Here is an 18,075-nt window from a genome sequence, read left to right as displayed (position 1 = left end):
CTACCACATGCATTTCCACATGCATTTTGCAGCCATTTCCTGGACATGTGGGTTATCTCATTACTCCCCTCAACTACCCCATGAGATGATGAAAGCACTCTGTAAAGTGTCTTGCATGGGTTAATGGTACAGTGTTAAGGCCCAAAATTTAGACTCAGGGTTTGAATCTCAGCATCTCCATTCATTTCCTGTGTGACTTTAAGCAAGTGCTTAACCTCTCTGTGCTTCAGTTTTTCATCTGTAACATGAGTATAGTAGTAGAATCAGCCTGGTGAAACTATTGTGAGAATTAAATGAGCCCTGGTTTGGCACATAGTAAGTGCTCAATAAATGGCAGCTGTTTTTTTTCTATTAGCCCATTTTATAGATGAGGATACTAGGGTGCTACAATAAAGGCCAGAGATCCATGTATCAGTGAGGCTAGGGAGGGAGTTCCTGGCCCTGCATGGGATGTTTATTTCTAAGCAGCCTTGATAAGCTGAGGTTTGAGTCTTTCCAATTTCAGTCCCTGCCTCTCCTGGCCACAGGAAACCCTGGTGGCATAGTGGTTAAGAGCTATAGCTGCTAACCAAAAGGTTGGCAGTTCGAATCTACCAGGCGCTCCCTGGAAACTCTATGGGGCAGTTCTGCTCTGTCCTATAGGGTCACTATGAGTTGGAATCGATTCGATGGCAATGGGTTTGTTTTCTGGCCACAGGCCCCAGATATCTGCTCTGAGCCCAGGGCTGCTCCCACTCTCTCTGTGGCCCATTCTGTATCCTCGTTTAAAAGTCACTTCTTCCACAGCCACACTCTGCTCCCCCCTAGTGCCCACACCCTTTGGAAATTCCTCCAACCCCAGCTCTCGTGCCCTGGCTGGCAGAGCTCCCCCATCCTCCTACCCCTCTGTGTCCCAACCATTCTTGATCATTCTCCTCTCCCTGATCCCTTAAATGTCTCTTGTCCTGGCCTTGCTCTTCTCTTTGCAGACACTCTTTCTGCCGGGTCCCACCTGCCCCTTGAGTTAATGCTTCCCCACCTTCTGCCTCCACATTCTGCTCCTGACTTCTAGACTTGAAGAACCAAATGTCTGCTTGACATCTCTGCACAGATATCCTCCAGAGCCTCAGCTTCATCTCCTCCCCCTCCCTGCACTCACCACCCTTTGTGCCCATAAATGGCACCCCAGTCCCAGATGTTGGCCAAGATGGGAACACCCAGGAGTCAGAGTCAATTCTTTCCACTTCATCCAACCAACTCCCATGATCGACCACGTCCTCTTGAGTCTCTCTCTTATATAATTCTGTGGTCTTTCCCTTTCTCTAATGCCTAACTGCTTTATTGGGTTTTATAGTTTTACAGTTTTAACACCCTCCTAGTGGGTATCCCTGTTTCACTCTTGCCCATCTTAAATCCATTCTCTAGTTGGCAGCTGGGCGATCTCTCAGAAACCCAAATCTGTCCAGGATGCTGCCCCTGGTTAAGACCTTCCAGTTCTCAATACCTGCAGGATAGAGCCCACACTTTTCCACTCCCACCCTGCTCCTGCACTGCTATCATTTGAACTGCTTATAATCACCGCAAACACTCTGCAGATTCTCACTTACAGGGCATTGCTCATGCTGTTTGCTTAGCCAGCAGTGCTCTTCTGGTTCCCTCTTCAGTTGGCAGATGCCTATTTGTCTTCCAAACCTCAGTTTCCCTGTGGGGTCTACTCTCCTTTCCCTTATGCTTCCCTCTACCCTTCCGTGCCATTTCATGGATCACTACATACTGTCTTGTGGTCTGTGTCCTGTGAACTCCACGAGGGTAGGGGAATTTCTTTCTTCATACTGACATATATTTATTGTATCCCTCTATGTGCTGAGCCCTGGGGATACAGCAGGAACAAAACATGCTTTATCACATATCCATATCCATCCATCCATCCATCTATCAAATCCATCTTATTTTTTTGATACGTTTCAAAGTAAGTTGCAGACATTGGTGTACTTCCCTCTAAACACGTCAGCATGTATATCCTTAACTAGCTCTTTACCTGTTAACGTTGAGTCCATTCCGACTCACAGTGACTCTACAGGACAAAGTAGAACTGCCTCATAGGGTTTCCAAGGAGTGGTTGGTGAATTCGAACTGCTGACCTTTTGGTTAGCAGCCGTAGCTGTTAACCACTGTGCCACCAGGGCTCCCATCCCTTACCTAGAGCCCTATATTATTTATGGGAAGCCCTGGTGGCGTAGTGGTTAAGTGCTATGGTTGCTAACCAAAGGGTCGGCAGTTCAAATCTGCCAGGTGCTCCTTGGAAACCCTATGGGGCAGTTCTTCTCTGTCCTATAGGATTGCTATGAGTCAGAATCGACTCGATGGCACTGGGTTTGGTTTTTTTTTTTTTTATATTTATTTACAGTTCTTTTTTTTCCCCCCTTGAGGTAAAATACCCATATACTGAAATGGCACAGGTGTTAACTGTACAGCTCAGTGAGTTGTAACGAATGTGTATATCTGCATAACGCAAACCCCCATCAAAATATAGAACGTCACTGTCACCCCAGAAAATTCCCTCCTGTCCCTTCCTACTCAATCCCTGTCCCAACTCCTCAGAGGCAACCATTGTTCTGATCTTTTTTTAACCGTGGATTAGGTTAGCCTGCTCTAGAGCTTCATATAAATAGAGCCATATAGTATGTACTCCTTTGTGTCTGGCTTCTTTAGCTCAGCATGATGTTTTTGAGAGTCACCTGTGTTGAGTGTATCAGTAGTTTGTTCCTTTTTATTAAGTTGCATTTGATAGACTTAGGTTTAAACAAAATCATTCTGCTGGGTAGAGAATAATGGGTCCAAGTTTTCTCCCTTTCTCTAGTTCCCTGCACAAGCCTGGGGCTCAGAGCCTGGGTGAGTACACCTCAGGAAGATGAACAGCCTTATCCCTGGGACTCTAGAATGGGGAAGTCGGTGGTATCAATCCGGAGAGACAAAACCATATCTGGGGCAGGATGTTGGGTGACCAAGCATCCCAGTTTGCCTGGGACTTTCTTGATTTTTAGCACTGAAAGTTCCACATCCTGGGGAACTCCTCAGTCCTGGGCAGACTGGGATGGCTGGTCACTGTAGCAGGATCCCTCCGCAGCACCTGGGGCTCTGGGCCCCTTCCCACCTCAGGCCACACACTCTTCCTTAAACTCCTAGCTGGCCTCTCCTCCCCTGCTCTAAAACCGCCCATGGCTCTCCATGGCGATGCCTGGCAAGCCAAACGATATACTCAGCCTATGGGACTGGTTCCCAAATGCTGCCTTATATTGAAATCACTGAGGCATCTTTAAAAAAATGCTGATGCCTGGCTCCCATCCCCAGACATTTTAATTGGTTTCCGAGTACAACTTGGGGATCACAGGTATGCTAATGCGCTGCAAAGTCAGGAAGCCACTGGCCTTTGGATATGATTTGCTGGGCTCACATGGAGTTGAACAGGTTGCAAACATTTAAAATCAAGTGATTTTTATATAAAAATCTGGACTGCTAGTTATCCTAGATGAAGCCAAAGGTCTGAGACATTGAGTTGGCCTCCCAGTGTGGTGATCGTGAGGGGGTGGAGCACTGGCTGTCCCTGGAGCTTGAGCATGTGCTCTTTTTTCAGCCTCCGCCACTCCCTTACTCTTCTCGTTTCTTCACTGCATGGCCTGCAGGCTAATTCCAAGCCACTTGGCCAGTCATTTGAGGCCTTCCATGTTCTGACCTCCTACTCAGCCCGTCACTTCTTGCCCTCCAGGCATATGGGCCTCATGGTGCTCTTTCACACCTGCCTTTTGCCCATGCAATTCTCCCACTAAGCACCTTACCGTGGCAGACAAAGCAGCCCTGCTCAATTTGGTCCTTGCCTACTTCTCTTGCTCCTCTTCCCTGCACTTTCTACCATCTAACACACAGAACTCTTTCACTTTTTGAAGCTGGCCAGGCTGTTTCCTTCCTCAGCACTTGCTGCTCTCTCTGCCTGGAAAGCTCTTCCCTTCCTGTCTCTTCCGGGCTTACACTTACTTATCTTCCAGGCCTTGGCTTAGATCTCACCTCCTCTAGGAGGATTCAAACTAGGTCAGGTCCCTGGTTAGTCACTGTACTTCCCCTTTTGTTTGATATCTCACTTCCCCTGCTAGAACAAGGTCACATCTGTCTTATTTATCGCTGTCCTCCTAGGGCCTGGTCAATGGTAGCTGCTCATTAATAAATGAATAAAAGAACAAAAAGCAAGTATGTCCCCCTTTCTCTGCTGGCAAAATTCTAATCCTTTTCTGGTTACATTTCTACTAAAACATTCCACTCTCTGTTCTCCCAGAGACCCAGAGTGTCACTGAGGTCAGGTGGTCAGTGGAGTTTTAGCTCAGATCTGTCTACAGTGGGCCCAGAACTCATCCTGTGGTTATTTACCCAGTTCTGGTATGCATAATTGGAATAGGCATACTCAACAACTGTAGGAGTCCTCACATAGGTTGACTGGGTCTCCCTCCACGTAGCTGTCAAGGCAGGGCTGTGTCTGGTTTGTGACTCCAGAGCCCCATATAGGGCAGGCACAAGGGCAGAGCACAGTAACTTACTTTCCCTTCTGTTACATTTGCCTACTGATTTTCAGTTTGTAGTGGCTTTTCTGCCCATCCTCTCCTTTGTTCCTCTAGTCAGCCCTGGGAGGCAGCTGCAGTGTAGTGGAGGGAAAAGATGAAGCATAGGAATGGAGGTATTTGGGATTCAAACTGATTTGTACTAACTGTGATCTTGGGCAAGATACTTTCCTTGTCTAGATTTCAGTTGCCTCATCTGAAAAATGGAGCCAATAATCTTTTCCTCATCTTTGGGGTCATCCATCTTTGACCCACATCAAGAACAGCATAAACCATGTGTAGAGCAAGCCCCTGAGAAGCTGTACGTAAACCAAATTTTGTAAAGCATTTTAATCTTTGAAATCACAGTAGTATTGCATGCACTCTAGGAAATTGAGGAAATGTGGTGCCAAAGAGAAGAAAGTAAAATTACTTTTACTGTAATCTGAGATAACCTCAGTTGAAGTTTTTATGTATATATTTTAAGATCTGGTTAGGGAGCCAGAGAGAGGTGGTTGCAGTAAATGCAAATAGCCCCAAATGGGGCGCCTAGGTTCTGGTTCAGCTGCGATGTGACTTCAGTTCCCTTCTCTGTAGGCAGGGACCCACAAGGCGCTGCTTCCCTCACAGCCTTTTGTGAAGATCCAGGGAAACAAAGGAGGGCAACGTGCCTCCGTAACTGCTAGGCGAAACACGGTGAGAGCACGGTGAAAGCGCATCGCGGCTGTCAGGAGGGTTAAGGCCACCGAGCGTCGCACTGTGGCTTCCTAGAGAGGCCAAGGGCCGACTTCCGGCGCGGGGCCAGTGTGCGCCGCCGGGTAAGGAAGTCCTGGCTCCCGCAGCCCGCGCACCCGGGGACCGTGGGTGACCATGCTGCGCGCTGACTCTCAGTTCCTTTTTATGTGCAGCCAGGTGTGTGTGGGTGGAGGACCGCATCGCTAAGCCTCTTCCTGCCCAGCCGTGGGATACCCAGGTCATCTAGGCCAGGCCCCTGCCGGCGTCTCCTCCCGGGAGTTCTGTACTAGCCATTTTGATCGGGTGCAGCATCGTATCCCGTTTTGGGCCTCGAATTCTCAGACTGTAAAATGGATGTGAGGATCTTGGGGCTAACCGAGGACTGGCAGCTTCTTCGGATCACTTACACCGTGGACTCCACTGTATCCCTATTATACAGTCAAGGAAACTGAGACCCCCAAAGAGGAAAATTGCTTTGGAATAGCAAAGGTAGGCTTTCCCACCAGCTTCACCTAGTTAGGGCAGAGGCACAGTTCAAAGTCACGTTTGAACTTTGATATATTTGCTACTTATGATAGCACTCCTGCTGCAGGAGTCTAAGGCCGTTTTAGATAACCTCCACTAGGAAAAACTTAGGATCCCCGGTGGTGCAATGGTTAAGAGCTAGACTGTAACTGAAAGGTCGGTAATTTGAACCCACCAGCAGCTTCGCTGGAGAAAAGACCTGGCGATCTCCTCTGGTAAGTGGGGCAGTTTTACTGTCACATGGGGTCGCTATGAGTAGGAATCAATTGGACAGCATACAACAACATTAAGAGCTTACTGTGTGTCAGTTCCCTTACATGTCTTATCTCCTCTCATCCTTACTACAACCCTGTGAAGTGCAGATAAGAAAACTGAGGCTCAAAGAGGTTCTCCAGAGTATAGAAGCAGGTCTGGCTAAATGTTGCTGTTGTTAGGTGTCCTCTAGTTGGTTCGGACTCATAGTGACTATGTAGAACAGAACAAAACACTGCCTCGTCCTGTGCCATTGTTGCTGTGCTTGAGCCCATTGTTGCAGCCACTGTCAGTCCATCTCATTTAGAGTCCTCTTTTTTTCCTGATCCTCTACTTTACCAAGCATGGTGTCCTCCTCCAGAGGCTGGTCGCTCCTGATAACATGTTCAAAGTACATAAGATGAAGTCTGGCCAAACTTGCTTCTAAGGAGCATTCTGGCTGTACTTCTTCCAAGACAGATTTATTCGTTCTTCTGGCAGTCCGTAGTAAATTCAATATTCTTCACCAACACCATAATCCAAAGGCATCAATTCTTCAGTCTTCTTTGTTCATTGTCCAGCTTTCACATGCATATGAGGTGACTGAAAATGTCATGGCATGAGTCAAGCACACCTTAGTTCTCAAAAGGGACATCTTTGCTTTTCAACACTTTAAAGAGGTCTTTTGCAGCAGATTTCCTCAGTGCACTATGTCCTTGGATTTCTTGACTGCTGCTTCCATGGGCATCAGTTACGAATCCAAGTAAAATAAATCGTTGACAACTCAGTATCATGATGTTACTTACAGGTCTAGTTGTGAGAATTTTTTTCTTTACGTTGAAGTATAATCCATACTGAAGCGTGTAGTCTTGGATCTTCATCAGTAAGTGCTTCAAGTTCTCTTCGCTTTCAGCAAGCAAGGTTGTATCATCTGCATATTACAGGTTGTTAATGAGTCTTCGTCCAATCCTGAGATCGAGTTCTTCTTCACATAATCCAGTTTCTCAGATTATTTGCTCAGCCTACAGATTAAATAAGTATGGTAAAAGGATACCACCCTCATGCGTACCTTTCCTGATTTTAAACCACACAGTATCCCCTTGTTGTGTTCTAATGACTGCCTCTTGGTCTATGTACAGGTTCCACATGAGTACAATTAAGTGTTTTGGAATTCCCATTTTTCACAGTGTTATCCATAATTTGTTATGATCCACACAGTGAAATGCCTGTGGCTATGTTGGAGGGATATAAGCCCAGGTTTGTCTGAGCCTGACTGGAAAATCTATTGTTTTTTTTTTTTAATTAGCTAACATTGAGTGTTTACTGTTGTCTGCCATTGAGTTGATTCTGACTCTTAGCAACCCCGTATGTCACTGTAGAACTGCCCTGTATGGGGTGGATCACCTTTCTTTTCTCTTGTGGAGCACGGAGGCTGGAGCAGCTGGTGGGTTCCAACTACAGACCTTTCTGTCAGAGCACTTAACGATTGCGCCACCTGGGCTCCTTTCAAGTAATGCGTACTACTGAATCCTTTACAAAAGGGGGAGATGCTTAGCACTATGACGCGATGGTGAATTCATAGACCTAACTGAGTTAAATCATAAAGGTCCTGGTTCAGGTGTCTTTGAATCCCTTTAATTACCTCAAGGAGAAAGAATTGGATTTAATGCCTTTCATATATGTGTATATATACATATATATATTCACCTTTATTGAAATATAATTCATGCACCCTACTTAAAATTCACCCACTTAAAGGGTACAATTCAGTGGTTTTTAGCATATCCAGAGTTGTGCGGCCATCATAACTATCAATTTCTGAGGATTCTCGTCACCCCAAAAAGAAACTTTATCAATTAGCAGTTACTTCTCATCTCCTCCAGCCCTAGGCAACCACTGATCTATTCCTTGTCTCTATAGATTGGCTTGTTCTCTACATTTCATGTAAGCCTTTTGTGGCTGGGATAAGTTTTTTTAAAGAAAGTCTTGGCCTTAAGCTCAGAGCTTTGACCTCTGACCATAGCCAGCTAGAATTGAATAGCATTGTTTTGATTTTGTTGTTGTATTTATTTTTATCATTTTAGGGTGATAGCCATTTCCGGTTTATGGTAGTGATATCAAGTTTCCTTTTTGAATAAATTCATTTTTGTAAAAAAAAGTTCCTATTTTTAGAGGAGAAGACTAAGTAAACAATAATATAGGTGGAGTCTGTGAGTGGTGCAAACAGTTAATGGGCTTAGCTGCTAACTAAAAAGGTTGAAGATTCACGTCCACCCAGAGGCGCCTCAGAAGACAGGCCTGACAATCTACTGGCCACTGAAAATTCTATGGAGAACTGTTCTACTCTGACACACCTGGGGTTGCCATGAGTCAGAATCGACTTGGTGGCAACTAGTTAGATAGTATACGTGGTACACAAATGTGTCAGATTGGGTAGGCTGTTTCCCTGGCCTGGGGCCATCACCCTGAGTTACTACTGTATGTCAGCCTTGGGCTAGGTATATATACAAACAATCTTTCTGTTCCTTGCTATAGCCCAGCAAAGAGGTATTCTGTCCAGTGTACAGACAAGCAAACTGAGGTTTAGGAAGGTAAAGTGACTCTCCCAGGCTCACACAACTAGTGGAGAAACACAGATTGCAACATGGATGCCCTTCCTGAGTCCACAGCCCCCCAGTGACCTTCAGAATTGAGAGCCATATAAGTCAGTTACTGGCAGATGGTGACTGGCTGTGGTACTCAAGCAAGTCTCTGAACACACTCTAGCTCCATTTTCTTATCTGCAAAATCTGTTTGTTCCCAACTTCCCACTGGAAGCACACTTTTTAAAAAAATTATTTAAATTAAAAAATTTTTAAATGGCAATCTCAAAATAAAACTTAAGGACCACTGTGACGAGAGTGTTCTTATAAAGAAAGGAGCCTCACTCCTTTTTGGGGAGTCATGAAGCTCCATTTCTAAGGCCTGTTCTAAGGGACCATTTTCTAGAGCAGCAACTGGGCTGAGGGGCGCGGAGGTTGTGAGAAGGGAGATGGGGGATCCTTGAGCCCCGTTGGGAGCATGAACATGATGGTAACAATGGCTTCCATTTACCGGGCCTTCTAACGTGCCAGGCACTCAACTACGGAAGCGGTGTATGTGTGGGTGTCTCTGTGTGTACACATACATACTCTGGAGGTCATGCTTTTGTCCACTGTCCTGCTCTACCTCTGGATTTTTAGAGGGGACCTTTATTAGCGATCATTTCATTCTGCTTTCTAATTTAGGTATGAGGGACCATTTCTTTGTTTAATTGTTCAACAATCATGGAGGTACTGTTCTATGCTAAGCCCCATGCTAAACTCTTAGAAAAGACAGAAAAGACCAATTCAAGGTGTTAGCAGTGGCAATCTCTAAATGCTAGGAATACACTGTTACTTTGTTTTTGCTTATTTGTATTTCCTAACTTTCTACAATGTTTTTATGATAAAACGCTTTTCCCTGTCCTCAAAAGTATGTCTCTTGTTTATACAGTGCTCTTTCTCCAACTTAATTACGTGTCTCAAAACCCCCATGGTGGGAGAAATATCAGGTAAGGAAGTCAAGACCTTGCACCGGAAAAGTAGCCCCCTAATTCAAATGACAGCCACATCTATAGTCCCTTCTAAGTGAAGGAATCAAATGTCATGACACCTCACTCTCCTCCCCCCACAAATCTCTCATCGGCTCAGGAACTGGGATGTCAACCCAACTCTGCATAGCACTGATTTTCAGCAGGGCAGTACTGGATCTGAGTGTTTCGGAAGCTAATGGGGCTGGTTTTGGTTGTCACAATTTCTTAGAATGGTACTGGCACATACTTAGTGGGGCCCAAGGAGTCTAATCACCCTGTGATTCGCAGGGTAGCCCACACAATAAATGTCCTATGAATGCCAGTGACCTCTGTAAGTTGGCCTGGTGGCCTCTGAGGTGTCTGGGCCTAACTAGAACATCCCTACAGGTAGTGATTGAACTGACCTGGCTGATAAGATCCAGTCTTTTGGGAGTCTGAAAGCCAGGCCCAGAAAAGGTGAACTAAAGCTGAGGGGACCAAGAGGGGAATGTGGTGGGGCCACTTCCCAGGGAGTGCATATGATGTTTCTACAAAGCAGTGATGTGCTAGGGCTTCCATGCTTTCTATGGATCTCAAAGGGCTTGACCAATGGCCCAGGTCTGTGTGAGGCTCCACCATGGACACTCATCAGCCAAGAGGGCTTTATAAACCTTTGAAAAATCCTATAAAGGTTTTTCCTTTTACTAACAGTCATTGAATAGGCAATAAATGATATTTTAAATAATTTGAAACTACTTACTCTATTAATGGGTATTCTACATACCCTTCCTTGCTTTCACATACCCTTCCTTGGTTTAAGGATTCATTCTTTTGAAGAGTTATCCTGGGACAGGTAGTGTGTCTTCTAAGAGGGATATTCTTCTATGGAACGTTCACTGCCTTTTTAATTTTACAGCTTCAAGTCCTTAGGTCCTGACAAGGAATGACTTAAGATTTGTGTAGACTTGGTCTGAAATTCTCACAGTTGCCTAAAAGTTGAGTAGAAAGGAGTAAATGTATATATGTAAGAGCTCTATGGAGGTAGAATTTGTGATTAGGGAGGAATTATAACCCTGCACAGTGCCTGGCTTTTTTTTTTTTTTTTTTTTTACAGTTCCTGGCTAAACGTTTTGTTCAATTCATAAATGTCAGGAAAAATAATTAAGGTAAAGGGTCTGAGAGGGCAAGCAGTGGGCCCAGAGTCACACAGCAAGTTGGTGGCATGCTGGAACTACAACTCTGGTCCCTTGTGCTCAAGCTCAGTGCTTTTCCACCTAGTCTCTCTCCATGATTCAAAAAGCCATGGTCCGTGAGAAAACTGCAAATTAGTTTAAAAGTGGGAAGTGGAAGCTGAGAAGAGAGGGGAGGCGAAGCTGAGTTCCTAATAGGAAGGCAAATTTTAAAGATCTTTTTTTGTTATGACTGGTTTTCTGTTGCTGCTGTAACAAATTAACGTGGATTTAGTGGCTGAAAACAAACCAGGTTATCATGTGATAGTCTACAGGCCAGATATCCAACATGGGTCTGTCTCACTTGAGCTAAAAATTAAGATGTTGGCACCCAGAGGTCCCTGGAAGAAAGGCCTGGCGATCCACTTTCAAAAAATCAGCCACTGAAAATCCTATGGAGCACAGTTCTCTAATACACATGCGGTCGCCATGAGTTGGAATTGACTCCAAGGTAACTGGTTTTTCTGGTTGTGTAAGTAAACTCCTCTTTCTGGATGCCTGCAAATTGTTTTTTCTATTTTTGGAATTCAGGAATTTCATCAAGATATGCTTATCTTTAGTCAAGAACCCTGCCTGAGACTGAGTGAGTTCTTCTCATATGCAGACTCACATTTTCTCTCCATGTGTTCCTTTTCGGGACTCTTGTTGTTGAATTTACATATAACAGTTTCTCTACCCTTGTACTTTTAGTGGGTTGTATGATTTCTTCCCCTTATCTCTGAGTCTCTCAGTGTCTGTGCCAATTACCAAATGTGTCTATTTCAATTACACGTCACGAACAGGGGACATAACCACAGTCTGGGTCTGTGAACGAGCTGGACTCCCTGAGTTGGCCTGAAGCTAAGACTCCATCTATGGCCTGACTACCACAACCTTCCATTGGATTGGTGCGCCGTAAGTGGCATTTCTGGGTCCTCAGGAATAGGTGTCAATTCAGAGCCAATCCAGTAATCCCTGAAAGGTCAAGGTATTTCCTTTTCCCTAATGTAGAGACATCCTTATAAGTGGCCACAAGTCCCTTTGGGGGAAAGCTTGAAGGAAGGTCTACAACCCGTACTTGTGGCAGTGGTGCAGGGTCTGTCCTCAAGGGGACTCAGCATCCCCTTCAATCAAGGGGCTCTGGATCAGTGATTGACCTAGGTTTAGGAACTGAGTGAGAGGCTGTGACTCTCCATTGTGGCAACTCAAGTCAGGATTCTGGCTACCAGATCTAGAGCTTCTCCTGTTATGTAGATCAAGCAGGAGAGAAGGACTTCTGGAATGGGGGTTTAAGGACCTCTAGAAGTCCATTCCATAAAAGCAATGAGAACACTGGCAAAATTGTCAAAATTAACTTTTTAGAACTCTGGAAATTAATGAAAGGCTTGCAACAATCCAAGGATTGTATATTCAAGAGAAAATAGCTATATCTGAGTAAGAACAGTGAACTCTGTAGTGCCTGACCTTGATCTATTCCTATCCCCCTACTCGCCAGGTCTGCAATAACCTCCAAAACCAAAAGCTTTACAACAATGGGCGCTGTGAAGATCAGTGGGCTAGCAGTCACTGGAGAGAGCAGAACAGGTTGAAGCTCCACAAAAGCACCATCCACAGAGAAGTATTACGATGTGACCTGTCTGGTAGCTCCCTGAAAAGCTTCATTTTCAGGGTTTGTTTTTATTTGACCTGACTGAGAGCTCTCTCTCTGCAAGCAGTCGTACCCCTAGGGCATTGGTAGAAAACAATTAGTGGCAATTGTTTAACCTAGCAGCTGCCTAAGGTGGTGATACCAGTTGGACTAATAAGAGGCTTAAAAGGAAAAACTGAGGAATAAGATATCCATAACACCCAAAGCTATGGAGTCCATTTCAACTTATAACGATCCTAGAGGACAGAGCAGAACTCCCTTATAGGGTTTCCAAGGCTGTAAATCTTTACAGAAGCATCTTTCTCCCATGGAGAGGCTGGTGGGTTCAAACTGCCGACCTTTCAGTCAGCAGCCGAGCAATTAACAGTTGCACCACCATGGCTCCAATATATCCATCGGGGGCTTTTAAAAGCTCCGACATATTCCTGGGAATCCAGAAGGTCTTAAGCATGTGCAGACCTGTGTACATGCCCAGGAAAGCCACCAGGATTTCTGGAAAGACATGAGGAGGCCCAGATCTCTTCACTCTGGCTGACCTTGAGGCTCTGCACAAGCAGGAAGTAAAGGCTAAGGCACTGTTGCAAACTGCCTGCTGGAGCATTGAAAACATGCCCCAAACACACACAAACACAGCCCCCCAGAAAAGTCTGGGAGACTTATTGGCTCAAGATAGTTAAGGAAATCTCTGATATTCATTTAGCTGATGTCATCTGGTATTGTTAGGTGCCGTTGAGTCAGTTCCGACTCATAACGACCCTGCGCACAACAGAACAAAACACTGCCCCGTCCTTCGCCATCCTCCCAATTGTTGCTATGCTTGAGCCAATTGTTGCAGCCACTGTGTCAGTTCATCTTGTTGAGGGTCTTCCTCTGTTTTGCTGACCCTCTACTCTACGAAGCATGATGTCCTTCTCTAAGGACTGATCCCTACTGATGACATGTCCAAAGCATGTGAGATGTAGTCTTGCCATCCTTGCTTCTAAGGAGCATTCCAGTTGTACTTCTTCTATGACAGATTTGTTCATTCTTTTGGAAGTCCATGGTATATTCAATATTCTTTGCCAGCACCACAATTCAAAGGCATCAATTCTTCTTCAGTCTTCCTTATTCATTGTCCAGCTTTCTCATGCATAAGAGGTAATTGTAAACACCATGGCTTGGGTCAAGCGCACATTAGTCCTCAAGGGGACTTCTTTGCTTTCTAACACTTTAAAGAGGTCTTTTGCAGTCGATTTGCCCAACAGAGTGCATCTTTTGATTTCTTGATTGCTGCTTCCATGGATGTTGATGGTGGATCCAAGTCAAGTTAAATTCTTGACGACCCCGACCCTTTCTCCGTTTATCATGATGTTGCTTATTGGTACAGTTGTGAGGATTTCTGTTTTCTTTATGTTGAGGTATAATCCGTACTGAAGGCTGTGGTCTTTGATCTTCATCAGTAAGTGCTTCATCTTCAGTAAGCAAGGTTGTGTCATCTGTACAACACAGGTTGTTAATGACTCTTCCTCCGATCCTGATGCCCCGTTCTTCTTCATATAGTCCAGCTTCTCAGATTATTTGTTCAGCATACAGATTAAATAGGTATGGTGAAAGGATACAACACTGATGCACACGTTTCCTGACTTTAAACCATGCAGTATCCCCGTGTTCTGTCTCAGCGACAGCCTCTTGATCTATGTACAGATTTCTCATGAGCATACTTAAGTGTTCTGGAATTCCCATTCTCCGCAATGTTATCCATAATTTGTTATGATCCACACAGTTGAATGCCTTAGCATAGTCAATAAAACACAGGTAAACATCTTTCTGCTATTCTCTGCGCTCAGCCAGGATCCATCTGACATCAGCAATGATATCCCTGGTTCCACGTCCTCTTCTAAATCCAGCCTGAATTTTTGCCAGTTCCCTGTTAATATACTGCTGCAGCAGCTTTTGAATCATCTTCAGCAAAATTTTGCTTGCATATCTAGTAAAATGAATTGTCTAAATTCATGTGGGATGAAAATCAGGATCTGCACAAGGCTGGTTCCTTTGAGGCAGAGGTCAGGTATATCTCCACCATCACACCTCTCCATTCTTTCTGACACCAGCTGCTCCCCTCATGTCACTGTCTATTCTGCAGGTTCAATAATTCATTGCAATAGCCACACAGAACTCACAGACCAGACTCAAAGTTATGTGGTTTATTAGGGAAGTGACAGGCTACAGCTTAGAGTCAGGTTCAGTTTGGAAGTAACAGGAACAACTTGGGATTAGTGTCAGGAACGAGGCAAGGTCTGAAAGGGACCCCAAAGTGGCGAGGCCATCTCTCCCTTCTTCAGAGCAGGACAGCTTCTGACCAGGGTAGCTCTCAGAGCAAGGAGGCTCATGAAGCAGATAAGCACTCCACTGGAATAGCCCTAAGACTATTCTCAGCCAGAGCCACTGCCCTCCTCCAGTGATCGGTGAGCACACACGGCTTCTCTGCCGGGCAGCTGCCTTCTCTACTGAGTGACTGCCTTCACTGCTGTGCCTTCTTTGCCCTACTGTTGGCCTCTCTGCCGCTAGCTGGCCCAGCTCATGTCCAGTATGGCAGCTTGCTCCGCTTTTTTAGCTGCTCTCTACCATCAGACCTCTCTGCCATCAGGTCTATCTGATGTCCCAGCTAACACTCCCACTCGGCTCCCAAGTGGCTCTGCTTCTCTGCCAGCCCAGCTATTAGCCAGTGTCTCTCAACCAGGAGGCCTCCAAAACCTCTGTGTTTCAGCCATTTATATATCCTGATCTTCATCAGTCCCAACTCAGTGCCTCCCTCACCAGATCAGAGTTCAACCAATCCTAAATTCCCCATGATATGTCAGTCAACTCAGGTCTTGTTAATTACCAGACAAAAGTACCAGACCATCAAGTTGTTTACAGCTTACCCAGGAAATGTTCATCAACCCGGGGAATCTCCCTGGGCAAAAGTAAGAAACTCTCTGGAGTAGAAAATAACCTGGGAGCCCTCCCCGCCAAATCGCTTCTCCAGAGAACTAGCGCAAAGGTAACTCCTCAGAATTTTGGGGAAAAACCTCCCAAGCTGTTTTTCCAAAGAACCAAGGCAAAAGGTCACATAAAGGAAATCATTTCCCCACAACTGACCACTAAGCTAACCAAGCAGGGGCTTCAGTGGACATAAAGAATACAGACTTTATAGAGTTAGTCCAGGAAAATCAAGAGTCCTTGGGTAGTGCAGACAGTTAAGCACTTGGCTACTATCCGAAAGGCTGGCAGTTTGAACCCACCCAAAGGTGGTTCAGAAGAAAGGCCTGGCAGTCTGCTTCCAAAAAGTCAAAGCCTTGAAACCCACTAAACAAATAAACAGCAACAACAATAAAACCTCGGGTGCGTAGGATCTGATTTCCGGAGCTGCCACATTCTGATGTCTAAAATGTCATTTTTAACAAAAAAAAATAAGACATACAAAGAAACAGGAAAGTATGGGCCAAAGGAAAAAAGCTGTCAATAGAAACTATCTCTGAGGAAGCCCAGACGTTAACTTACTAGACAAAGACTAAAGGAAACTAAAGGAAAACTGAAAACTAAAGGAAACCATGTCTAAGAACTGGAAGAAAATATTAGAATGATGCCTCACCGAATCGCTTTTGTTGTTAACTGCCATCCAGCTGATTTCGACTCGTGATGACCCTATGAGTGCAGAGTAGAACTTCTCTGTAGGGTTTTCCAGGCTGCGATCTTTTGGAAGCAGATCACCAGGCCTGTCTTCTGAGACACCTCTGGGTGGTTCTGAACCACGAATCTTTTGGCTAGTAGTTGAGAGCTTAACTATTTGTGCCACCCAGGGACTCCCCTCACCAAATACAGAATAACATTAACAGAAATTTTAAAAAAGAACCAAATAGAAATTCTGGAGTTGAAGCCAGCCAACTGTGGGAGTGTGAGGGAGGCCCATGAGTTCTGTTTCAAGGCAGCACTGAACCCTCCAAGTAGAAACAATGACCAAAGCTCCCCTGCCCAAGTTGAAAAAATTTATGGACAAGAAGTTAGCATTGAAATTAAATGGTGGCAGACATGTCCAAGGACTATCGTGGCGATTTGATCCCTTTCTGCATCTTGTGGTGAATATGTGGAGATGGCAACTAATGGACAACGGAACAGTAATGGAATGATGGCAGTAAGTGGAAACAGTATCATCATGTTAGGAACCTTGTAATGAGAACAAATAATTACTTGTTCAGCAGAGAAATCAATTGCTTCCACCTGTCCCCGCTCCAAAGAGCCTGTTTTACTATGATGTAAGAATCAGCCTGTGTACATTCTTCATATCAAATTATTTTGTTAAATAAACTTTTATAATAGTCATAAAAAATTCTGGAGTTGAAAAGTACAATTAAAATGAAAAATTCACTAGAGGAGCTCAATAGCCGATTTGAGCTGACAGAAGAATCAGCCAATTTGAAGACAGGTCAATTAAGATTATTGAGTCTGAGGACCAGGAAGAAAGAAGAATGAAGGAAAATGAAGAGTTTCAGAGACCTGTGGGACACCATCAAGCATACCAACATAAACACAGTGGGAATCCAAAAGGGAAGAAGAGAGATAAGGCAGAAAGAATGTATGAAGAAACAATGGTCAAAAACTTCCAAATTTGATGGAAAAATAATCTGCACTTATGAGAAGCACACAGAATTCAAAGTAGGATATATTAGATGAGATGTGTATCTCAAAACATCATAGTCTACTGAAAGACAAAGAAATAATCTTGAAAGCAGTAAGAGTAAAATCAACTCATCAAGGACAACAGCCCCTAATAAGATTAACAGCCAACTTCTTATCAGAAACACAGAGGCCAGAAGACAGTAGGATATATTCAGAATGCTAGAAGAAACAAAAACCATCAAACAAGGATTCTTATCTAGCAAAGCTATCCTTCAAAAACAAAGGAGAAAGTAAGATATTCCCAGATAAACAAAAGCTGAGAGAATCCGTAGCTTGCAGGCCGACCCTACAGGAAATACAATGGGAGTTCCTTCAGGTTGAAATGAAAGGACTAGACAGTAACTCAAATCTACCCAAAGAAATAAGGTACATCAGTAAAGGAAGCTACATAGGGAAATAGAAAAGACAGAATACATGTATTTTTTGTAACTTTTCATCTATAGATTTTAAAGACAACTGTAAAAAGCAATAATTTTAAAATGTGTTGATGGGCTTAAAATGTACAAAGGTCTAATAGCTCAAATGAGAAGTAGGGATGGAGTGATACAGGAGCAAAGTTTTTTTTATACTATTGAAATTAAGTTGGCATTAATATGAACTAGATTCTTTTAAGTTAAAATGCTGGCTGCAATCTCCAGGGGAGCCACTAAGAAGATAAAAGATTAGAGTAAAAGAAACAACAGAGAATTAAAATAGTATACTAGAAAATATTTAACACAAAAAATGGTAGTAGTAGGTAGAATAGTGGAAGAAAAAAGATATAAGGCATATAGAAGACAAATAGCAAAACGACAGCTGTAAATAGTACCTTATCAGTAATTATATTAAATGTAAATAGACTAGACTGAACACTCAAATCAAAGGCAGAGATTGGCAGAATGGATTTAAAAAACA

The 18,075-nt window shown here is 44.2% G+C and overlaps 1 long non-coding RNA gene across 2 annotated transcripts in view; it reads left to right on the top strand.

Moving 5' to 3' along the window:
- The first annotated feature begins 5,069 nt into the window (after positions 1-5,069).
- Positions 5,070-18,075, top strand: part of LOC126087258 (uncharacterized) — a 37,199-nt gene continuing 24,193 nt past the window's right edge. The window contains exons 1-2 of one of the 2 annotated variants that reach the window (XR_007519694.1): positions 5,070-5,261; positions 5,474-5,789. This is a non-coding gene — a long non-coding RNA (uncharacterized LOC126087258). The other variant, XR_007519693.1, reaches the window with a different exon arrangement.

This window comes from Elephas maximus, chromosome 12 (assembly GCF_024166365.1).
Source record: "Elephas maximus indicus isolate mEleMax1 chromosome 12, mEleMax1 primary haplotype, whole genome shotgun sequence".
Taxonomy (NCBI): domain Eukaryota; kingdom Metazoa; phylum Chordata; class Mammalia; order Proboscidea; family Elephantidae; genus Elephas; species Elephas maximus.
This window is presented reverse-complemented; position numbering and strand designations above follow the sequence as displayed.